General features: G+C 39.2%; 1 protein-coding gene across 7 annotated transcripts in view; it reads right to left on the bottom strand.

The window, feature by feature from the left end:
* LOC106867898 (opioid-binding protein/cell adhesion molecule homolog) overlaps positions 1-26639 on the bottom strand; it is a 630312-nt gene that overhangs the window by 53390 nt on the left and 550283 nt on the right. The gene's annotated exons all lie outside the window — the stretch shown is intronic.

Here is a 26639-nt window from a genome sequence, read left to right as displayed (position 1 = left end):
ATATACAACACAACACACACACACACACACACACATATAGATATATAATTTACACACACAAACACACATATATATATAAATACTAAGAGAGAGAAAGTGAGAGAGTGTGAAACAGAAAGTGAGAGAGCGAGATGGGGAGGTTGAGAACAAAATGAAAGAGAGCGGGAATTATGTACGCAAATTAATTAATTAATAGTAATAGACTAACTGCATACTCTAACAATACACACTCCTTAAAAACTTATATTGCGATACATCTACACTTACAAGGTATAAGCCGATCACAATTGTTTTAATGAACTCATCGGTATAAGCGTACATGGAGTGATTATCTAATTAGCTTCGTTGTATCATATTGGCTTAAGAGTGGGAACGCTACATATTCTGTAAAATACTCGCGTAATGAAGAAACCAAAATCCTCAACTTCCTGACGCATTGAATACTTTCTTTTGAATCGGTGAGCTTTGGTTTTCCAAGAACATATGCATGAATATATACATTGCTTAATTTCTGCCAGTAACACTGTCTCATTTTTACGCACCTTCTGCTGCCCTTAAAATCTTTTCAAACTTTACTTTTGATTCACACACGCATGTGACCTGAACACAATTATGCGCACACATATTCACACATTCATACGTGCATAAAGAGATAAAAGGAGACACACGTAAGGGGAGAGATACTTTGAAAGTTCAGTAAGTTACCGTGTTGTATATAGATGTAGAAAGTTTAATAGTATCACACATGCCATTCACATTATGGTATTCTGATGCCGTCAGCCACAGTAAATTTTGAATGTTATGTTGGCTTGCATGTGATGACCTGTATCTAGTAAAAGAAATGCTTGTCCATCCGTGTGAAAATTTCCTTAATCGAATTGTTTATACTACGATGATGAGTGTTCTAGTTGATCCGTTCAACAGAACAGCCGGCTCATGAAATTGACGTGTAACTGACTGAGTACTCCGCATTCATGCCTACTCTTAACGAAGTTCTGAGCGAGATTCAGCGTGACTCAGAACGTGACGGGGTTCTTTGAAATATAGGTGCAACTAATTTTTGTCATCTGTGTGGACTGGAGCAATGTGAAATATATCATCTTGCTCATGGACACAACGTGCCACCAGTAATCGAACTCATGACATCACAATCATCAGCCAAATAATTGTAACCACTACGCCTCGCGCCTTCACTAGCGCGATTGTTTAATTTGCTGCTATTTTCATTTCTCACCTGATAACTGGTTATTGGCCGATTTAAATATGATAAATTGACAAATTAATATATTTACAGAACATGTAATTAAACAGATTCTGATATGATCAGATGCTGTAAAAATGCGTAAGACAAAGACTGATTCTAATTTCATGCATCTTCATTGATATGTTGCAATATCTGAATTAACTTACTTCAATTTGCATTAGAACGGAAATGAAATTTGTTACGTGTAAATGCCTTCCCTACTATATAAAAATATACCAAAAGATTCCACGAGGGGTTTTATCACCAGGAAGAGGAATATTCCAGAGTAAATAAATTATTTTGAAGATGCACGAGTGTGTGTAATAAGATCAGTGAAAGGTGTTTAGGTGATATATTATGAATGTTATCCTCGGTAAATCTGGTCTGTCTTAGGAAAAGGTCGAGGCGTTATTTGCTTACAAACGATTGAAAGATTGATGCAGTTCACCGATCGATATATCTATCAACTGATACATCAACATTATATACTATTCATTATATACATCAATGTCTGATAATGTTCAGAAATAGTACCGTAGCATATCGTTTAACTAGCCGTGATTTATGTTACAAAAACAACTTTGATGCTTTTAGTTATATTAAAGAAAGCAATTCAACTGATAAGTTGTATCAGACGCAGGACGAGAACGGACGTTGGGGAAGGAAAAAAAAAGAAACTAACAGCGTAGAAGCAAGAGAAATAGCTTTCTAGTTCGTTAAAAATGTAGACATTCTATTCAGTGTTCTCGTATTTTTGTTTGCTTTTTTCAGATATTTTATCAATATCACTTTTAATCATTTATGTTATTTCATTAAGAAATTATATACTAGTCTTTCTTTCCATCTCAGCACCCTATCGTTACAGCTAATAGTGAAAGTCGGGTGCTTTTCGATGTCAATCAATCTACTGCATATTTTTCTTTACACGTTCTGGTATCTCAAGCCAGCACATACTTTTTTCTCCAAGGACCATTCTGTGTCACCCACTTTATGTTAAATGTTATTTGATAGACAAACCGTGTTATATTCAAGACGTTAAATGAAATTGCAACTTGCGAAAAGGATTTGAGTTATTTTTAATTTCTTATCTTGACAACTACATTTTTTTCTCCGAATTTATATCTATTACTTTTTATCTATTTGCAATATTCAGAATACGTATTATTTAAAGCCGAAGAACGAAGAAAAACAAACAGAAAGAAGAACATAACTGTCATGATATAAGAAAGAGGATAAATATATACATTTTTAAGAATAAAAAGAAAATATTTCCAGAGAAATATTTTAACATGACTTCAAAGCTAGATCTTTTGAAGTTTGTGCCTTTGGTTTTTCAATAGTTTGATGATATATTCGCTTTTATGATGTGGTTTCTATGGTCGTCAACAGTAATTGAAAGCGTGCTGTTTCGTGCTAGGAATAATTACTTAGCACCATTTTATCCATAAACGGAAAAGTTTCAAGACTTCAGTTACTTTTTTAGGAAGAGGCACGAAACAATCTATAAAATATAGATAAGTACATAATGTACGATGAGCAACAAACTGTCGGGGTTCGAAAAGCACTGATGGAGGAGATGACTACTAGATAGAAAACGGGTACAGAAAATGAGAGTAACTAAAGATATATGGCGTTGCTTAGTACGTTAGAGATCTTTATTTCTTGGTGTTGTTTTTACTTTCTTTCAGTGTTATTTCGGTGACAGAAATAGTTTTATTTACTAACAAGAAAGAGGATATAATATATATATATATATATATATATATATATATATATATATATATATATATATATATATATATATATATGCATACGTACACACATATACATGTACATGTATATATGTATATATATATATATATATATATATATATATATATATATATATATATATATATATATATATATATATATATATACATATATATATATATATATATATATATATATATATATATATATATATATATATATATATATATATATATATATACATATATGTATGTATATGCATGTGTGTGCATGTGTATGTATTTATATATATATATATATATATATATATATATATATATATATATATATATATATATATATATATATTGAAAACAAAACAAGAAATGTAATTTTGCTCGCTTTGAAAACATGATTTTAGAACAGAAACATCAAAGGATTTACGTGTTTCAGTAATCGCTTCTCTTTCTAGCTTTTCGCATTACAAACGCAAACTTTTTACACACTATCATTTATAACAATTTACTGGTTACTTTTCTACTTTCTGCAGAGAGGAAACAGCACGCACACACCTGCGCGCACACGCACACACACACACACACACGCACACACACACACACGGACACACACCCCACATAGTCACACACATACATACATAATACATACATTCATACATACTAGCCACATATATTATTATCTATTAAAAATGATATCATCATTATATATATATATACATATAAATATGTCTGTGCCTGTGCATATTTGTATGCCTGTATGTATATCTGTAATCACATAAAACCAACATGGGAACGGAATCTAGATTCGGTTAAATATAAAAATATACATTTTATTGTTTGCATTGAACATATTCCTTTTATTTTAACAGAGAGCTCATTACTGGTTGTAATATTCATCTCTGCTTGTAAAAGATTTTAGATCTAAGTTAATGTCGAATATCTGTAACTATGTGTCGTACGAAAACTATGGTTCATAGAAGTCTACCACGTAGGCATTCAGTTAAAACTTACATACATTATATATAGCGAAATGCAAAAAACGGTGAATGAAGATGTTGGTCTAACACATCAAACGAAATAGGGCGACGAATATAAGGGTTACTAGAAACTCTCCACCAGCAATATATCATCGTGTCTACGAAACCCACCAAATGAGTAATCTATAATTTCCTTTTTGTTCTATATATATATATATATATATATATATATATATATATATGACAATTATTCGGTAGCCATGACAAAATTCAGAGTTGCGGATGTCGGGGCGGATATCGGGGTGGAAGTCTCGGAGTTTTATCATGGCTACCGAATAATTGTCACATTATATTTACAGATAAATTGCTCTCTTTACATAACATCGACGTCTCTTTCATTCTTTTGTTGTCTTCCCATTTCTATCAACATATATATATATATATATATATATATATATATATATATATATATATATATATATATATATATATATATATATATATATATATATATATATATGCATATGCATATTTATATATACATATATTATATGTTTTTATGTACGTATGTATTCCTCAGAAATTGTAGATTTAAAAAACCAAACCCTAAATCTGCCAACTATGATGTCTTAAATATGATGTCACTAATTTTAGTAAATGCAATCGACGTAACAAGGGCAATGATTGGTAGAGGTTAATTATAAAAAAGATTATCAAATATAATACATAACAAGTACAAATATTGAATATATGACTTGAAGGCAAATCCAGACGGATTGAACATTTCCAAACTATCTATATTCACAGATCTGAATGTTTCGTCAATCCTGTGAATCGTTATTAGTTTTTCTTTTATTTTTTATAGAAGCATTTTGTTTGAATAACTGTCGTATATTCTTGAGAAAATAATATACAATTAAATTATTCGCATAGATATTAGAGGGTAGCATTGTCTTCAATTAATCATACTTATTAATATATGTGTAACATATGGAAAGAGTAAATAAGTATTATATATAATAGCATTTATTCCTCGGTGAGCTCATCTTATCACTATATAGTTAACAATTCAATACGATTTTGTCTGGGAAAATAGAAAGCGAGCATAGGCTTGGTTACAATTTCCAATACAAAATTAATATGAATGGCAAAAGAAATCATAATATAAGAGTATTTTAGTTACTTTTGACAGTCAGTTACTTATTTTTGTGATCTAAGGATGCCATGTGTGTGGAAACAATTCATATACCTTTGGATAAAATAAAATGCAGCGTGAAAATGTTACTTATTGAGGGGACGTCTTGAAGCAGCTCGTTTGAATAAAGCTAAAGGAAATGGCAGCTTTATCGTCATCAAAATTGTTCTCATTACAGAGTAGAAATTCTCTCAAACAGTTCTTCATTTGGCGACTGTTTGCATTCGGTAAATTGTAATGGTGTGTGGTCATTTATTTTGAAAGATTATATGCTGTTTTAGTAACATCGCAATTGAAAGACAGAAAATATGCACTGTTGCATATTGAATGGATTTTCTTCAACATTGTTCACGTCATATGGGAAGGGATTTTACTTCGTGCATAATTATGACAGGAGAAAATCCAGTAGTAGTACGTTTAATACCTTTGTACAAAATGTTAATACTTAATGATTCATTAATTTTGAGAAATTGTAATGTGCATTGTGCACTTTCAGAGAAAGGCATTTGAATGATAGCTTCATGTTGAGAAGCGAGCCAAACTAAACAGCAACAATCTTCTGAAATGGTTTAGTATTATTTTCGGATGAGATTTGCTAAGTTTTGAGCTCCTTGTGATTGGTAGGTCGAGTGTTTCCCTCAATAATGGTGTAGGGTGAATTTGGTTTTGCATGTGCGCCTCTTCCAAAGAAGTGGCGTCATGTAAAGTTGTAAAGTTAAACAAACGATATAGTTTTGAAGTAGATCTGTCGATTTTAATCTCATAACTGTTATAGGAATTACACATGATTTCACAAAACCACAGATGAAAAAAAATATACATGGAAAATGTGCATTACACACTCACACTTAGCACATCTTGCACACGCATATATATCTGATTTATATATATATGTATGTATCTGTGTTTGTATTTATGTAAGGATGTGTGTATATATAAATGTGTCTGATAGATAAAGCAATGACAGTGATTTCATGTCTAATGTCATAAGAAATTATGACTAGCTTTGCTATAGATTTCACAGTAGTATCCAACAATATTAAACACACATTCATAGACACCCGCACATACGTATATATATATATATATATATATATATATATATATATATATATATATATATATATATATATATATATACGCGAACAGATACACACGCACACTCTAATACACATATACACATTTGCAATCACTTAACGTATTAAAGTAAACAAGCTATCAGCACTCATTTATCAAAGACATTTATTCTGTCGAGAAATGTATTGGAATAACATATTCAGAATTAAAAACATGATGGAAGGATTGGAAACTTTTGACCCCCCCCAGGCAAGGCAAAGTTCAATCTGGCCAAAATTATGTTCGATCACAATATACTTTGTGAAAACCTTTTTAAAATTGCTTCGAGACAACTGCATTAAAATGGCTTCCACTCTGATGGAGAATAAGTAGCACAAATAAATGTTTATGCTCTCCAACGTCAACCAAATACCAAAGATAAAATAAAAAGTGTACATAGTGTAAGCGACAGAATAGATATAATTAAATTATTTTTTCTGTCCAGATTTTATGTTTTCCAAAGCGCCAAACGTTCGACGTCCTAAAGATATTGATTAGCTAAAAGGATTGTGTTTCACGTATTAATTTCCACAGTATATTTGAAGCGTAATACGGTGTTATCGTTTTCCTTGGGGAACACTCTTAAGACAATATATATTTATATAATTACATGTTGAGAAGTGTATGTTTCTTGCGCCAGAAAGTAAAAACTATGTTCAAAGTGTGTGTATCAGTGTGTTCGTGTGTGTATGTGCAAATGTATGCGTGTTTATTTGTGTATTTATGTGTTTTTGTGTATGTCTACTAAGTGATATTGTTCGTTCGCAATATGTATATTCATACCTGAGTGTATGTTTCTCTTTATGTTTTTACATTAACGAAATGTCTATTGCGAGCAAAAATGTTTATTGCTACGGTAACATTATATAATATACAGTTTACTTTATAGATGTGAACTTTCATACTATGCTGTTATAACGCAACAAGTTTTTTTTACTGAAGGAATATGAAAATTAGGGTTTCGAATAATAGTTAAAAGTGAATAACTGTTGTTTGTAAAAGTATATGTGTGGTATTTATATTTTTCATACAAGGAAATACCAGCATTCCCAAAAGCTCCATAATCGATTCGGTTGGTTATGATGGTTTAAGCCAGTAAATGTAATCATTCAGTTACACATAGAACGCAGAAGCTGTACCACTATTAAGAAGGAATAACCATGAAAAATAAATGCTGAACAGGCGTAATGTAGATTCGTCTTCCTTCTACAAACACAGCTATGGTACTTCTCGTCGAGAGATTAGAAATAATAATATGTAAACGTTGCTTGCACTGCCAAAATCAATTTTGTCTCACAGTTAGTTACATAACTAGAAACGTTAATAATCTTTGATTTTTGTGTCTATTTTGATGTCTATTATAGCCATGTTACACTCATGGTTATCTAGGTTATTAATGGAGGACAAACGTATAACAGCACATATACTGGAGCTGACCGAAGAATGAAGAGATGTTTGCGTTTCAAACAGAGTGAGAGAGAATTGGAGAGAGAAAAAGAAAGAGGAATATTGTTATAGGGAAACAGTTGTTGTGCCCTGTTGGTTTTAAAAGCAAAAGCTTAATTTATTTAAGCATCCCAACATCTTCTGTAAATGCTGGTTTGATTAGAGTCATCAAATATACGGAGAAGGGACAAATGGTATTTTACTTAATCTTGAAGGGTTCATATCTGTTTTAGATGATTAGATTATGATATATATTTAAGAAGTGCTTAATTGCAACAAATATGGCAATGTATATTATACTTGTGTGTGAGTGCTGTTTTATCATTTGTTATTTGAATCGTTCTGTATTCAAGGAGTTGCTTCTAACGAAGATACAAAGCTACAGCGTTGGAAGCTACATAACACAAATACGGAACTTAAGAATTTTTGCATATATTTACTGTTTTAGTTAGAGTTTGTAAAATGTAAGTTGAGAATACATGTTAGTTGACTTTATTTTTGTGAAATCCAATATCTTCTGGATGGACCCTTAGGAAAACAATAATACCATATTACACTTTAAATATATTATAGCTTTAACATGGGGCATATATTACTCTTTTTTGCCGTTATCGATATGATCAGAATTGGCTTCATTTCTTGACTATCAAGGAGCATGCACGTGTTGTACTTCAATTGCATTACAACCCTAATCATTGAGATCTAAGATCCAAAACGTTCAGCCAAGACGATGCTTTCGTTCACGTCATAATTTATTCTATACCATATTATACAATATAATTATCTTTTCATTTTTAAACATCGTATACTGTATTGAGTGTGTATGCCAAAGTACGCGTTCCTACGGTGTTTGTATCTAGCAGAATGACTCATTGCTGTTGAAATAGCACTTTCCTTTGCAATTTATTAAGTTTAATTTTTATCAGCTCTAAAGTTTCATTTTCAAATTATATCTTTTTTTAATTTGCTATCCAGGAAATTTAATATAATTAAAAATGTCATCATTATATCGATTGGTATTTGGGACATTGTTTCGGTGGTTTGGTATACATTTATAAGTAATGACATTTAGGAGACAAAAACCTCTGAGTAATCGTTTAACTAATTAATTAGAAGAAGAAATTATAGAGTCAGACGGAGATTTTTCTGATTGAGACTAGTGAAATTTGGAGGAATGGTATTAATCGTCAAGGAGTAGATACCTTAGAAATATCAGTGTGTCGCTATAGACGAGCATTAATGCTTACAATAAAAAAGCGTACGTGATTACATGCGCTTGTATATATATATATATATATATATATATATATATATATATATATATATATATCACCTTTTGTATAAAAGTATCATAAGTCTGTGTTACGAGCAATTCACTTACTTTGATACTCTCAATATCACAACCAGGTATTCATTTTTATTCACCACAACAATTCCCTGAAGTTGCTATCATTGTGCGTGATAGACCAAGCGTGATTCAATAATCGTATGATGAAAGGCATTCCAGCTATCATACACTTTACATTTTGATATATCTATATCATCTATAACTAAATCATTTAATTATCCTTCTGTAGCTATGCGATGGTCCTCAAAGAGTTAGTGGGATACATGGCTGTTGTTGTAAGCATGTTCAGTGCCCACATACAAATCCTCACGTTGGGACAACGCTTTATTGCATAATCTGATCTAGTGGAGTAGAAGCTCGGTATCACTCCTGATGAAAATGCGACTGTTGATTAACTTATATACGCAAATATTGTGATATAATGTAAGGCCATATAAAATAATTTGATATTCTCAAATCACTAGCTCATATTTCGATAGCCTGTGGTAAGCTACGAGTGAGCTACAATATCAACTACATTTACTAGCTATTGACATTCAAGGGACATTTTGATTCAAAGGAAAATGTGTAAAGCTTTCGTATCCTATGCAAATGTTGTGTCGATACCCCCAAGCGAAGAGGTAGGACCGACCAAGACATAAATAAAGGTAGTCTAGCCGTGGTAGAGGAGTTGAGTAGCTGTTGAGCAGTAGTCGAGTAGAGATCATCTGAAGGTGCTAGATAGCAGTATATTGAGACATAACAGCAGATATATCCACATATACTGTACCAAAAAATATTCAACTATCAAGATTATATAACAAGCATAATTGTTTAAATGTTGGCACCATGCCAGTAATATTAGGCTGAGCACTGGGGATCAATTACATCGACCCCCAGTTTGTAACTGGTACTTATTGTATTGTTCCTGAAACGATAAAAAGACAAAACCGACCTCGGTGAAATTCAGAATGTAATCCCTGGGGGAAAATGCGACTAGGAATCTTGTGCGATTTTGTAAAGATTCAATGTGCCGGGCAAACGTATAAATATCATTAACATAGGATGTTTCTTTTTGAGTTGAACACGCTTTGACGTAGGAAGATGGGGATTTGTATTGCTTCGGCAATTCAGATAGTAAAATTGGAACGATTACACTTCTCACAGTTGACCTGACGTCATATAAAAGCATCATAAACTGAGAGATCACAGTTAAGTGGCTTCGGGTCGGGATATACTGCATGGCAATATGGCTTTTGTCCTACCATAGTTTCAGTTTGACAAAAGCTTGTGAACCGAATTTGGTAACAGAACGCTACGTAAACACACCCTGGGTTATCGTTAGAATAAAGTGGGACAATGGATTCTTGAGAACTAGAACTGATGCAAAATTCCATTCAGCTTTTGGTTTTGGTAAATAAAACAAGCTCCACTGTTCGTAACTACACGAAATTGAGTCTTAACAGGCAAAGGAGGTGATCATTCGAATTCGTTGTATAATATAATCATGAATAGATCATATCAACATATTTATATCCATATGTATTTTTGCATGTGTGTATTTGAGCATGTACACATATTTGGTGGTTGTATGTATACATATGTGGATTTGATTGAGCCAGAGCTTTTGGTGTACGTACAAAAGTACGCATATATTGTTACATATCAACATCGCTAGTATATGTCTTTGTTTTGTATATTATCTTTGTTGTTCAGTGCCAAATCGCAAGTATAGCAGATGTTGCAGTTATCTAGTCATTATATCTATTCCATTGAATGCAAGCAAAAATGAAAACTACCATCTTCCTCCACTCGGTCATTTGATGCGTTTAAACTATCATTATATGACAACTATACTCTCCACAGCCATTCTTTTTTTCGCCTATCCCATTTTGTTTGTTTTTAGATTATTTCTCTTGCTTTTCTTATTTTCCGGCTGCTCTCAAGCTTGGATTGGATCAATTTCTACATTCATTTTAAATGCCGCTTTGCTGTATTCGCATTGATATAAAGATACGCTGTATACATGATACATGAGTCATACATATATGTATATATACTTACATGCAATCATACATATATTCAAACACGTATACATATATATATATATATATATATATATATATATATATATATATATATATATATATATATATATATATATATATATATATATATACAGAGAAATAGAGAGAAACAGTGAGAGAGGTAGAGAGAGCAAAAGAGATGTATATGTAGATTATGTAGACAGATGTAAAATACACACATGTGCGCATACAAAATAGACAAACATATAGATGAATAGCTAGCTAAGTAGATATATATATATATATATATATATATATATATATATATATATATATATATATATATATATATATATATATATATATATATATATATATATATATATATATATAGATAGATAGATAGATAGATAGATAGATAGATAGATAGATAGATAGATAGATAGATAGATAGATAGATAGATAGATAGATAGCCAGCCAGACAGAAAGAAAGACAGATACCTTCAAATAAATATCATAGTAAAAATCTGTCGAATATTAAAGCATTAGAGAAAGACAAACAAGATACGTAATTGATAAAGTAAAAGATTGCAATGACTACATCGAACGATATATTCTGCCAAAACTTCGAAGTTACTGTCTGCATTTTAGAAATAAATATTCAATTCGAAAACACATATTGAGATCTTAATTCAAATCAAGTTTATATATGTGTGTATGTATGTATGTATGTATGTATGTATGTATGTATAATATCTACATAATGCCGATAAATGTAAAAAGATAGCAATAACATAGATCGGCTCAGATATATGGTTGTAGAAATTGGTTAAAACATGATCAGGTGTATACAAAAAAATATACAAACTTATGCTTATACGCATTCGAACAATCACTTCCGGATGAAGAATAATTTTAAAGAACGCTTCTGCAAATATGGAAACCTTTGAATATACATACTGAAATACTTACATACATACACACACACATACATATATATGCACATACACACATATTATATATATATATATATATATATATATATATATATATATATATATATACATACTTACATACATGCTTATATATACATACATATATACATATATATATATACATACATATATATACATACATGGATATACACATATACATACATGCTTATATGCGTACACACATACACACACATTTACATGTGTGTACAATTATGTTTGATTTATATATGTTTGTGCGTGTGTTTGTGTGTGTAGATATGTGTACAAGAGGGATACGCGTTTGTCTGTCAATGTAGCTGTGTATTTCTAATGCATTTCTGAGTGTGTGTATATATATATATATATATATATATATATATATATATATATATATATATATATATATATATATATATATATATATATGAACTCTCATAGAATGATCTATAATTTTCTCTGCTCCTATTTTCTTTCCCATCATTGAACAAAGGAGATAGTGAAAACCATGCACCGTCTTTGGATGATTGATCATATATATGGTAATGGGAACTTTGCTTTCAAAATTTTATATATTCAGAGCGATACGCACAACAGAACCATAAGCATGATTTTTTTTTTTCAATATTTTCTCGTTAGAACAATGATATTTCACTTAATTATATTCTTGAACACATTATTAGACCGTAACATTATAGAAGTGCGTTTGCGACTATGTAACAAAAATATACCTGAGAATAAGAAATGAATCTCAAAATGAAATACGAAATATATGCTAACCGCAAATCTATCGCAAACGTTGAATTCTTTTACTGTCTGAGATAAAAATCTATTACACAAGACTGAAACCATTTTACTTTCAAACTGGTATATCTACTGATCGTTAGAAATCAACCAAAACATTAAAATACCCTATAAACACAGATAATATTGTAATAGTGTAATATTTTAAATCAAGGTAAAGTGAAAAGCAGCTAGAATAGTTAACACGTCAGGCAAAATCATTAATGCATTTCGTCTGTCTTTCGTTCTAAATTCCGCCCATTTTGGTTTTACTTTTCATCCTTACGATGTCGATTAAAAAAATTACCAGTTGAATACAGCGGTCGATTTAATCGGCTGAGCCCATCCTCTGAAATTGCTGGCCTTGTGCCAAAATTGAAAACCTATATTCTTGTGATATTTTATATAAATATAAGGCGACGAGCTGGCACAATCGTTACCACGCTGGACTAGATACATAGCAGCATTCCGTCTGTCTAAACATTCTGCCTTCGAACTCCACCGAGGTTGACACTAAACTTCATCCTTACGAGATCGACAATATAGGTATCTGTTGAGCTCTGAGGTCGAAGGATATATTCCGACTCATACTTCTTCTTTTGGTGCCATGTTCAAAATGTAGGTTATTATGTTCTGGTACAATCCACTGTGTTTTATGCTATTTTGGAGCTCTGTTCTTTTACAACATTTGTCTATCGTTTTTGAAATCTGAATAAATTTTACCTATTTTCAGGCTGGTGACTATACAGTGCCAAGTAGCAAAAGTCGAGCGATGTTATCTGTCAACCGACTAGATAAATTTGTCGCATAAACCTCAGTTCATGTGTCGTTAATATAGGCGGGTTCTGAGAACTCGGTTTCAACTGTAGTTTTCTGTATAGCGTTGAGAATTGAGGAAAAAAGTTACCTAAATTATCTCAATTTGAAAATTATTACGATTAAAATCAAAAATTGTATTTCTTTATAACTGACGAAGGCGATCATTAGTTTACGCGATTTGTACTTTAATGCCTAATATTAACTATTTTCTCCAGTAAAGCCGTCAACGGAAATAAACTCATTAACAAACGACATGCTGCTCAAATTACTATTACTTCGACATAAAACACCAAGCAATATGCTTGAGATTCCACAGTGAGAACTTAATGAGTATAAATATAATTACCACATTCTAAAGAACAGAATATCCCGCCAGGAGAGAGAGAGAGAGAGGAGGGTCCTGCATAACATTTGATTGTTTACGTGTGTGCCATAGGAATTTTGTAGAAAGGTTATCAGAGCTTGAGAATCAAATCATTATTTTGTATAGTTGTTCTGTTCTACAGTTTTCTACGACTGCACTGGGGAGCAACGTTCAATAGATTTAACCGATGTGTTTGTATGTTTGTCATTATTTAGTTTATTTCAAGAGAAAGAACCGGGTTCTAACCTAGATCCATGAATATATATATATGTATCAATGTATGTATAAGAAACAGAGAATGACAAAGATAGATATATATAACCTCACGAATATCGAGAGTTAGAATGAATATTGAGCAGTATGAAAGCAGAGTGATTGAGACAGAGAGCGAAGAGAAAGAAAGGGGGTGGAGGAGAGAAAGAAAGAGAGAGGGGGAGAGAAACAAAGATAGAGGGAGAGAGAGACAAATGAGAGGTGGAAAGATAGAGAAATTGAGATGGAGACTCGCTCTTGAAAATAGAAAACATAATATTATTCAAAAGTCCAGCTACGATTCACCGAAACGTAAAATCGACTTTCATTTTGAAAGTTGCTTTTACAGTTTCAACTGACTTTTATGACTCATAGTGTTTTTGTCCTTATCGCCATTTTCCGCTATCTTCAAACTGCCTGATTCCCTACATACGGCGTTATTACTTTAGTACCCATCTCTCCCTCAGTTACCCATCATTTCGTATAATATCCTGCATCTTATTAACTTAATTTAGTCTGTTAGTCAGTGGCACCAATCAGTCGAGAGTCGTAAGATGACTCATTCGGTATGCATTAGATGTAATGTCAAAGTTGAGATACACAACATTCAAATACATGTGTGTGTGTGTGTGTGCGTGTGTTTGTGTGTGTGTGTGTGTGTGTGTGTGGGTGTGTGTGTGTGTGTGTGTGTGTGTGTGTATACACGACGGAATTCTGCACAGTATCCTTATAACAGATTCCTAATTCATTTTACAGGAAAATGATCAAACGGGGTTACTGCAATACGAACGCTTGCTAAAGGACTCTGTTGTAGGATCGAATCCGCGACAACATAGTTATGAAATGAAATTCATAGACATAGAATACATAAGTATCGACATATGTACTGTACATCTATCAATCTATCTATCTATCTATCTATCTATCTATCTATCTATCTATCTATCTATCTATCTATCTCTTCTCACGGACGTGCTGTCACATCGGCTGCGAAGGTAAACGTTTATTTGACCTTTTACTGTCCACATTTTGTTGGAATTTTTAAATAATTTTGTTGCGAAGCACCTAGGCTTCATTTGTGTGTATTTTCAAGGGCAGGAATTGACCCCCAGGGGCAGTTTCGGCCCTAGCAAAATACAAAAATTTCCTTCTTGACATTTGAAAAATGTCGAGAAACATAATTTTGGAACGCTTGTCTTGTTCTTTTGACAAGCATTTCCCGAGGCTTCAGATGCCAGAAGAGAAAAAAGAACAGAATAGCGCGTGCTCATGCAGTGACACGAACGCAGTTGCTATAAACGTCACAAAGACTGTGAGTACAGCTACTAACAGCCCTCTCACCACCACCACCACCACCACCACCACCAACACCAACAACAAAAACAAAACTGTAACCAAGGTTACAAAACCATGCGTGAAAACCGTCACAAATGTCTCTGACGTAAGCACCACTGCTGCTGACGCCATTATCACCACCACCAACGACAACAACAACAACAACAACAACAACAGCAACAACAACAACAACAACAACAACAGCAACAACAAGGAAGTAAAGTTATCGGCCGTCAGCAATGACACCATCACCTGTTCAACAAACTCTGCTGCCACTACCACCACCTTTGAACCAGGCAGTACATACACCAACATAAACAAAAATATCCAGAAGAACATGTCCGCCAGCACAACAAAAACAAATTTCGCAAATGCTCTAAAGGAAAAAAGAACAACAGTGACATTCACACAAAAACAAATAAAAGACACAAAATCCCTTCTTACGAAAGAAGGAGATGATGTCAGAATTAACATCCCAAAAGATATTATAGAAATGAAAAACAAAAAGTGCATCATTTATAAACTGGTAAACACAAAAACCAGACGTGTAGAAAATGTTAGCACAGATAAAATTGAAGTTTGTCTTAGAAAAATTTGGCCTTATCAGAATCATGTCACCTGGGGAAGGAAATTCGGAACGGTGCAAGTAAGGTTTCTGGATGAAAATTTAGCTAAACAATTTTCGACACTCTCTCTCCGCACAGATGACTTGGTAATGATACCGAGTTATCTAGGACAGAGAGTGACCAAAGTTATGATAAAAAATGTGCCATCGGAGGTGGACACCCAATGGCTGATATCGGCCGTGTGCCTGGAAATGGAGGAGGCAAATATTTTGGAGATTACGGTCGGAGAGGAAAAGAACTGGGGAGGGAAAAATCTGGAAATCCTTCTCCACATCACGGAGGAGGCTTCACAGAAAATTCCTCCAAACATTAGATTGGCAGAGGACCACAAGCTGTATGTGGTGGTAGAGGGCAGGCGACCTCGCTGTTACCTATGCAACAGCGAAGCACATCTGAAAAAGGACTGCCCTCTGGCCGCTAAACAAAAACAACAACAACAACAACAACAACAACAACAACAGAAGCAACTACCAAATACCCCCAACAGAAAAACCTTACTACCAACACCACCAGCAACGCAAAAAACAACAACAGAAATATCAGCAATAACCACAACAGAAAAGACAACAGAAACTGCAAAAACAGAAGAAAAAAAAGAAAATTCCAAGACTGCCTCTCCCTCCCCCATATCACATACACCACACATAAATAACAAGGAGCCAACATCAATAAAAACAGCAACACAAACATTCACAGAAACACACACAGACGCACAAAATTTGCCGTTACCTCTTTCTGACTCCTCAGATCTCCCATCATCCGATGAAGAGAGTGGGGAGGAGTGGAAAATAGCTACGAAAGGAAAGAGGAAGCGCAGTAAGAAGAAAACAAAACAAAATGCAAACACAAACAAAGCAGGGAGATTCACATCTCCCGAAAATACTACTAACACCAATAGTAATATAAAAAAAAACAATGCTAACAGCAATAGACAGTACAAACACAGAGTTGATGAATTACATCAACTCTAAAACAAACATCACAAATAACTATATCAAAACCAACAACCACCCACGTACAACACCGCCAAAACACATTAAAATTATTCATGTAACACCAGCATTACACAACACAATAAAATCCCTCTACCCCAACTCGGTAGGGGGATTCCAGAAATATTTGTGCAAGAAATTGTACAATAGCCTCCTTGGTGAAAAATCCAAGGAGGAAACAAAACTTTCTAACGGCAAGTAACACTCTGTTCTTTTGTTTTGTGCTTTAAAGCACACGTATAAATAGAATCATGGTGAAGATTGGTTGTGTGAATGTGCGTGGCTTAGGGTCCCCTTGGAAACAAGGGTACCTCTTAAATGACATCAAGTCACACAATTTGGATATCATAGCCATTAGTGAGACCAGACTCCATGAACCGCGGGCCCTAAAGTCCATGTTTGGCGGACAGTTTAACATTTATTTTTCTCCCTGTCTGACGAGGATGGGCGGTAGTGGCACGGCGGTTCTTTTTCGCAAGAGTCTGGATCTCCAAGTAAAGACGATATTTACGGACCCGGAGGGTAGACTGGTTGTCCTAGATGTGGACGGCAGCGATGGAGGCGCTTTTCGGTTGCTGGCAGTTTATGTGCCTCCTTTAACAGGTCGGTCAGACTTCTTTCGACGTCTAGAAGTATTCCTGGGAACGTCTCGTCCCTTACTTTTAGTGGGGGATTGGAATGCTACCTTGGACACGCATCTAGACTACGTGGGGAGTGACAAAAGTAGAAGGGGATGCAAAGGTCTCATAGACCTGCTCAGATGCTTCCAGTTGTCTGACAGGTACCGACTCGACCACCCAAATGTGCCAACGTGGACTTGGAGCAACCGCATTGGGTCGTCGAGATCGTATCTAGATAGGATAGTGTGTAGGACAAGAGATAGAGATAGTTTAGGATGTCCACAGTTCCACATAGTCAGCTACACGGATCACAAACTTGTGACGTGTACGCTAGACTTAGATAAGGCACATAGGCAGGGTCCCGGTTACTGGAAACTAAACGCGTCTTTCCCGTCGAGACAGGTTTTCAGAGACCGGATTAGCACGTTAGTAAAGAGGGCTTTGACGGGAGCCATCGTCAACAACAAATGGTGGTTTGCCCTCAAGAGAGCAGTGAGGGCGGAAGCAATAAGGTATAGCAGGGCACTAGCTGTAGAGAGGAACAGAGAAGAGGGGGAGCTAGTGATAAAGTTAGAAGAGGCATTGCGAAGTGGCATCGCATCCGACGTTTTAGCGGCGAGGTTGGCCCTCGACCAACACTTCAATGCTAAACACGAAGGGTGTGCTGTCAGGGCAAGGATGCGTGCTCTGAGGAATGAAGGTGTTGGAGCCGCACGAGAGGCCCGGGTGGCGGAGGCGCAGCGGGGTAACAGAGCCACCATCCGGTCTCTGGTAGACGAACAGGGGCGCGAATTGCTCGAGCCGAGCAAGATGTGCGAGGCGTTTCAGCGGCATTTTGCCCGACTGTTCGGGAGGAGTGGCGAGCGAGAAGGCAGGGTGGACTTTAGTGCCTACCTGCACAGCTTGCCACGACTCTCGGCAAGAGAGGCGGAGTGCTGCGAAGGGGTCATCACGGCGGAGGAGGTGAGGGACGCGATGGCGGGTTGCTCGACGGACAAATCTCCGGGTTTGGATGGTCTGCCCTACGAGCTTTACAACTGTATGCCAGACTTGTTTGGAGAAGTCTTGGCGGTCGTGTACTGCAACTGGCAGCAGAACGGGAGCATTCCCGGTTTTGTGAGCCGAGGAGCGGTAACGCTGCTGAAGAAAGATCCAAACAAGGGGGACGCCATAGATAACTTTAGGCCCATCACTCTGCTCAATGCAGACATGAAAATTTTGGCCAAGGTGTTAGCCAAGCGGTTGGCGCTTGTCATCGAGAAACTGGTCGGCACGGAGCAGACGTGCGCCGTGCCGGGCCGGAGCATCCATGACAACCTCCATCTGATGCGCTACATCATAGAGAGGGTAGTTAAGGAACCTGGCATGGGTGGGGCCCTGATCAATTTGGATCAATCGAAAGCTTTCGATAGGGTAGACCATCGATACTTGGAGGCCGTCCTCGAAGCGGCCGGCTTCGGTCCCGTTTTCCGCGGCTGGATGGCTGCCTTGTACACAGGCATCCGTTCGGTTGTTCGCGTCAATGGACGTCTATCGGGACCCTTCGACATTGCACGTTCGGTTCGTCAGGGATGCCCCCTGTCGCCGCTCCTGTACGTATTGACTCTCGAGCCACTACTGCGGAAGCTGGCGACGCTGAGGGGCATCCCGCGAGAACTGGGGTGCGGGACGAGCGTGTCGGCATACGCGGACGACGTCACCGTCATAGCGTCTAGCCACGAGCACATCGAGCTTGTCGGCGAGACGCTGAAAGACTACGAAGCGGTGACGGGAGCGAAAATCAACCGGGATAAGTCGGTGGGTTTGCTGCTCGGCACCTGGAGAAGCAAGCCCATACCGTCCGGCAGCGCCTCAGTAGTGGGACGCTGGACGGACGGTCCGGTCAAGTTGCTCGGAGTCTGGTTCGGTCCGGACCTGCAAACGGAGAAGAACTGGGACGAGATAACGAGTAGGGTGGCCACTCTCTGCCGGCAATGGTCCGAGAGGAAGCTGTCCCTAAAAGGTCGGGCGGAGGTGGCGAACGCGTACATCGCGTCCGTCATCGAATACCGCCTGACCGTCGTGCCTTGTCCCGATCGCGCCATCACCGAAATGGAGCGCATCCTCTTCCGCTTTTTGTGGAAAGGAAGCGTTCCGATGGTGAGGCGATCCGTTTGTTGCCAACACCCGCTGAAAGGAGGGCTGGGCATGCCGTGGTTGATGATGCGCAGACATGCGCTGAGACTGCGACATCTCCGGCTCTACGTAGACGATGGTGAGCAGGTGTGGTCGCCGTTTGTGCGACGCGCTTTCCCGCAGCTCGTCTCCATGACCGAGCTGCAGTCGTGGATCAAAAAGAGGCCGAGGAATGGCGAATGGCACCGTGAGTGTCGCGTTGCTCTGCAACAACTTTGCCGTCCCGGGTCGACCTTGAGCGGCTGCATCACAACGAAGTCATTCTATAGGGGATTAGTGGAGGGCAGGTACGACGGCGATCTCGGGGCGAACCTGGGCGTCGACGAGGAATACCTGACCCGCCTGTTCAGGACGACTTTCGGGCCGGGACCTATGGACAACTTCCAGAGATCCCTGGCCTGGCAGTGTTACCGAGAGGCGCTACCCGTTCGGGATAAGCTCTATAGACACGGCTCGCGAAATGTGGGGCCGACCTGCCCGAGATGCGGTCAGAGCGATGAAACCGTTCTGCACGCACTCGTGCAGTGTCCAACCATTTCGGAGCTGTGGGCTTATGTCGAACGACTGCTGTCGCGTGTGGGACGAGTCGGTTTATCAACCGAGTCTATCGTCAATATCGTCACGCCTCCTTCCTTTAAACGGGAAGGAAGAGCTGTATTTATCGTACTTGTGGCTATGGCCAAAGAATGCATCTGGTGGACGCGTCTGAAAGGATTAGAGACAAATACTTTCCTCTCTGGTCAATCTCTCATCAACTTTTTCAAGTATCACTTGAAAAGGAAGGTGAGAGTAGAGAGGCAAGTGTTGTCTAGCAAATGTTTCGAAAAAAGATGGATACATGTAGCAAGAATGGCACGTATAAATGACGAAGCCACCTTGACCATGATTCTATAAAACGTTTTAAAATTTTGTAAACAGAGAAATTTTATTTAACAAACTGTGACGCTAAAGACCGAGGTTACCGTGGTCTTTTCGTAGGTTTTTCTTTCCACGGATAACCTCCCCATTTATTGGGAATTTTTTGTATTTTTCGTATTTTTTGTAAATACCCCAAACGTTTTGCGATGTTTTTTTTTTTTTTTTTTTTTTTTTTTTTCATCGTTGTCCCCACTTTTGTTTTTTTTTTCTGCTTTGTTTTCGACCCCCTCGAAAAGAAAAACTCTACATTTGTATTTTGTCCCCTCTGTGTTGAGCCCTGTGTGGCTAATAAAGAAACCTATCTATCTATCTATCTATCTATCTATCTCTTCTCACGGACGTGCTGTCACATCGGCTGCGAAGGTAAACGTTTATTTGACCTTTTACTGTCCACATTTTGTTGGAATTTTTAAATAATTTTGTTGCGAAGCACCTAGGCTTCATTTGTGTGTATTTTCAAGGGCAGGAATTGACCCCCAGGGGCAGTTTCGGCCCTAGCAAAATACAAAAATTTCCTTCTTGACATTTGAAAAATGTCGAGAAACATAATTTTGGAACGCTTGTCTTGTTCTTTTGACAAGCATTTCCCGAGGCTTCAGATGCCAGAAGAGAAAAAAGAACAGAATAGCGCGTGCTCATGCAGTGACACGAACGCAGTTGCTATAAACGTCACAAAGACTGTGAGTACAGCTACTAACAGCCCTCTCACCACCACCACCACCACCACCACCACCAACACCAACAACAAAAACAAAACTGTAACCAAGGTTACAAAACCATGCGTGAAAACCGTCACAAATGTCTCTGACGTAAGCACCACTGCTGCTGACGCCATCATCACCACCACCAACGACAACAACAACAACAACAACAACAACAGCAACAACGACAACAACAACAACAACAGCAACAACAAGGAAGTAAAGTTATCGGCCGTCAGCAATGACACTATCACCTGTTCAACAAACTCTGCTGCCACTACCACCACCTTTGAACCAGGCAGTACATACACCAACATAAACAAAAATATCCAGAAGAACATGTCCGCCAGCACAACAAAAACAAATTTCGCAAATGCTCTAAAGGAAAAAAGAACAACAGTGACATTCACACAAAAACAAATAAAAGACACAAAATCCCTTCTTACGAAAGAAGGAGATGATGTCAGAATTAACATCCCAAAAGATATTATAGAAATGAAAAACAAAAAGTGCATCATTTATAAACTGGTAAACACAAAAACCAGACGTGTAGAAAATGTTAGCACAGATAAAATTGAAGTTTGTCTTAGAAAAATTTGGCCTTATCAGAATCATGTCACCTGGGGAAGGAAATTTGGAACGGTGCAAGTAAGGTTTCTGGATGAAAATTTAGCTAAACAATTTTCGACACTCTCTCTCCGCACAGATGACTTGGTAATGATACCGAGTTATCTAGGACAGAGAGTGACCAAAGTTATGATAAAAAATGTGCCATCGGAGGTGGACACCCAATGGCTGATATCGGCCGTGTGCCTGGAAATGGAGGAGGCTAATATTTTGGAGATTACGGTCGGAGAGGAAAAGAACTGGGGAGGGAAAAATCTGGAAATCCTTCTCCACATCACGGAGGAGGCTTCACAGAAAATTCCTCCAAACATTAGATTGGCAGAGGACCACAAGCTGTATGTGGTGGTAGAGGGCAGGCGACCTCGCTGTTACCTATGCAACAGCGAAGCACATCTGAAAAAGGACTGCCCTCTGGCCGCTAAACAAAAACAACAACAACAACAACAACAACAACAACAACAGAAGCAACTACCAAATACCCCCAACAGAAAAACCTTACTACCAACACCACCAGCAACGCAAAAAACAACAACAGAAATATCAGCAATAACCATAACAGAAAAGACAACAGAAACTGCAAAAACAGAAGAAAAAAAAGAAAATTCCAAGACTGCCTCTCCCTCCCCCATATCACATACACCACACATAAATAACAAGGAGCCAACATCAATAAAAACAGCAACACAAACATTCACAGAAACACACACAGACGCACAAAATTTGCCGTTACCTCTTTCTGACTCCTCAGATCTCCCATCATCCGATGAAGAGAGTGGGGAGGAGTGGAAAATAGCTACGAAAGGAAAGAGGAAGCGCAGTAAGAAGAAAACAAAACAAAATGCAAACACAAACAAAGCAGGGAGATTCACATCTCCCGAAAATACTACTAACACCAATAGTAATATAAAAAAAAACAATGCTAACAGCAATAGACAGTACAAACACAGAGTTGATGAATTACATCAACTCTAAAACAAACATCACAAATAACGATATCAAAACCAACAACCACCCACGTACAACACCGCCAAAACACATTAAAATTATTCATGTAACACCAGCATTACACAACACAATAAAATCCCTCTACCCCAACTCGGTAGGGGGATTCCAGAAATATTTGTGCAAGAAATTGTACAATAGCCTCCTTGGTGAAAAATCCAAGGAGGAAACAAAACTTTCTAACGGCAAGTAACACTCTGTTCTTTTGTTTTGTGCTTTAAAGCACACGTATAAATAGAATCATGGTGAAGATTGGTTGTGTGAATGTGCGTGGCTTAGGGTCCCCTTGGAAACAAGGGTACCTCTTAAATGACATCAAGTCACACAATTTGGATATCATAGCCATTAGTGAGACCAGACTCCATGAAACCGCGGGCCCTAAAGTCCATGTTTGGCGGACAGTTTAACATTTATTTTTCTCCCTGTCTGCCGAGGATGGGCGGTAGTGGCACGGCGGTTCTTTTTCGCAAGAGTCTGGATCTGCAAGTAAAGACGATATTTACGGACCCGGAGGGTAGACTGGTTGTCCTAGATGTGGACGGCAGCGATGGAGGCGCTTTTCGGTTGCTGGCAGTTTATGTGCCTCCTTTAACAGGTCGGTCAGACTTCTTTCGACGTCTAGAAGTATTCCTGGGAACGTCTCGTCCCTTACTTTTAGTGGGGGATTGGAATGCTACCTTGGACACGCATCTAGACTACGTGGGGAGTGACAAAACTAGAAGGGGATGCAAAGGCCTCATAGACCTGCTCAGACGCTTCCAGTTGTCTGACAGGTACCGACTCGACCACCCAAATGTGCCAACGTGGACTTGGAGCAACCGCATTGGGTCGTCGAGATCGTATCTAGATAGGATAGTGTGTAGGACAAGAGATAGAGATAGTTTAGGATGTCCACAGTTCCACATAGTCAGCTACACGGATCACAAACTTGTGACGTGTACGCTAGACTTAGATAAGGCACATAGGCAGGGTCCCGGTTACTGGAAACTAAACGCGTCTTTCCCGTCGAGACAGGTTTTCAGAGACCGGATTAGCACGTTAGTAAAGAGGGCTTTGACGGGAGCCATCGTCAACAACAAATGGTGGTTTGCCCTCAAGAGAGCAGTGAGGGCGGAAGCAATAAGGTATAGCAGGGCACTAGCTGTAGAGAGGAACAGAGAAGAGGGGGAGCTAGTGATAAAGTTAGAAGAGGCATTGCGAAGTGGCATCGCATCCGACGTTTTAGCGGCGAGGTTGGCCCTCGACCAACACTTCAATGCTAAACACGAAGGGTGTGCTGTCAGGGCAAGGATGCGTGCTCTGAGGAATGAAGGTGTTGGAGCCGCACGAGAGGCCCGGGTGGCGGAGGCGCAGCGGGGTAACAGAGCCACCATCCGGTCTCTGGTAGACGAGCAGGGGCGCGAATTGCTCGAGCCGAGCAAGATGTGCGAGGCGTTTCAGCGGCATTTTGCCCGACTGTTCGGGAGGAGTGGCGAGCGAGAAGGCAGGGTGGACTTTAGTGCCTACCTGCACAGCTTGCCACGACTCTCGGCAAGAGAGGCGGAGTGCTGCGAAGGGGTCATCACGGCGGAGGAGGTGAGGGACGCGATGGCGGGTTGCTCGACGGACAAATCTCCGGGTTTGGATGGTCTGCCCTACGAGCTTTACAACTGTATGCCAGACTTGTTTGGAGAAGTCTTGGCGGTCGTGTACTGCAACTGGCAGCAGAACGGGAGCATTCCCGGTTTTGTGAGCCGAGGAGCGGTAACGCTGCTGAAGAAAGATCCAAAAAAGGGGGACGCCATAGATAACTTTAGGCCCATCACTCTGCTCAATGCAGACATGAAAATTTTGGCCAAGGTGTTAGCCAAGCGGTTGGCGCTTGTCATCGAGAAACTGGTCGGCACGGAGCAGACGTGCGCCGTGCCGGGCCGGAGCATCCATGACAACCTCCATCTGATGCGCTACATCATAGAGAGGGTAGTTAAGGAACCTGGCATGGGTGGGGCCCTGATCAATTTGGATCAATCGAAAGCTTTCGATAGGGTAGACCATCGATACTTGGAGGCCGTCCTCGAAGCGGCCGGCTTCGGTCCCGTTTTCCGCGGCTGGATGGCTGCCTTGTACACAGGCATCCGTTCGGTTGTTCGCGTCAATGGACGTCTATCGGGACCCTTCGACATTGCACGTTCGGTTCGTCAGGGATGCCCCCTGTCGCCGCTCCTGTACGTATTGACTCTCGAGCCACTACTGCGGAAGCTGGCGACGCTGAGGGGCATCCCGCGAGAACTGGGGTGCGGGACGAGCGTGTCGGCATACGCGGACGACGTCACCGTCATAGCGTCTAGCCACGAGCACATCGAGCTTGTCGGCGAGACGCTGAAAGACTACGAAGCGGTGACGGGAGCGAAAATCAACCGGGATAAGTCGGTGGGTTTGCTGCTCGGCACCTGGAGAAGCAAGCCCATACCGTCCGGCAGCGCCTCAGTAGTGGGACGCTGGACGGACGGTCCGGTCAAGTTGCTCGGAGTCTGGTTCGGTCCGGACCTGCAAACGGAGAAGAACTGGGACGAGATAACGAGTAGGGTGGCCACTCTCTGCCAGCAATGGTCCGAGAGGAAGCTGTCCCTAAAAGGTCGGGCGGAGGTGGCGAACGCGTACATCGCGTCCGTCATCGAATACCGCCTGACCGTCGTGCCTTGTCCCGATCGCGCCATCACCGAAATGTAGCGCATCCTCTTCCGCTTTTTGTGGAAAGGAAGCGTTCCGATGGTGAGGCGATCCGTTTGTTGCCAACACCCGCTGAAAGGAGGGCTGGGCATGCCGTGGTTGATGATGCGCAGACATGCGCTGAGACTGCGACATCTCCGGCTCTACGTAGACGACGGTGAGCAGGTGTGGTCGCCGTTTGTGCGACGCGCTTTCCCGCAGCTCGTCTCCATGACCGAGCTGCAGTCGTGGATCAAAAAGAGGCCGAGGAATGGCGAATGGCACCGTGAGTGTCGCGTTGCTCTGCAACAACTTTGCCGTCCCGGGTCGACCTTGAGCGGCTGCATCACAACGAAGTCATTCTATAGGGGATTAGTGGAGGGCAGGTACGACGACGATCTCGGGGCGAACCTGGGCGTCGACGAGGAATACCTGACCCGCCTGTTCAGGACGACTTTCGGGCCGGGACCTATGGACAACTTCCAGAGATCCCTGGCCTGGCAGTGTTACCGAGAGGCGCTACCCGTTCGGGATAAGCTCTATAGACACGGCTCGCGAAATGTGGGGCCGACCTGCCCGAGATGCGGTCAGAGCGATGAAACCGTTCTGCACGCACTCGTGCAGTGTCCAACCATTTCGGAGCTGTGGGCTTATGTCGAACGACTGCTGTCGCGTGTGGGACGAGT

The sequence above is a fragment of the Octopus bimaculoides genome, chromosome 12, assembly GCF_046866305.1.
Source record: "Octopus bimaculoides isolate indiv1 chromosome 12, ASM4686630v1, whole genome shotgun sequence".
Taxonomy (NCBI): domain Eukaryota; kingdom Metazoa; phylum Mollusca; class Cephalopoda; order Octopoda; family Octopodidae; genus Octopus; species Octopus bimaculoides.
Note: the sequence above shows the minus strand (reverse complement) of the source record. Positions and strands in the feature narration are given on the sequence as shown.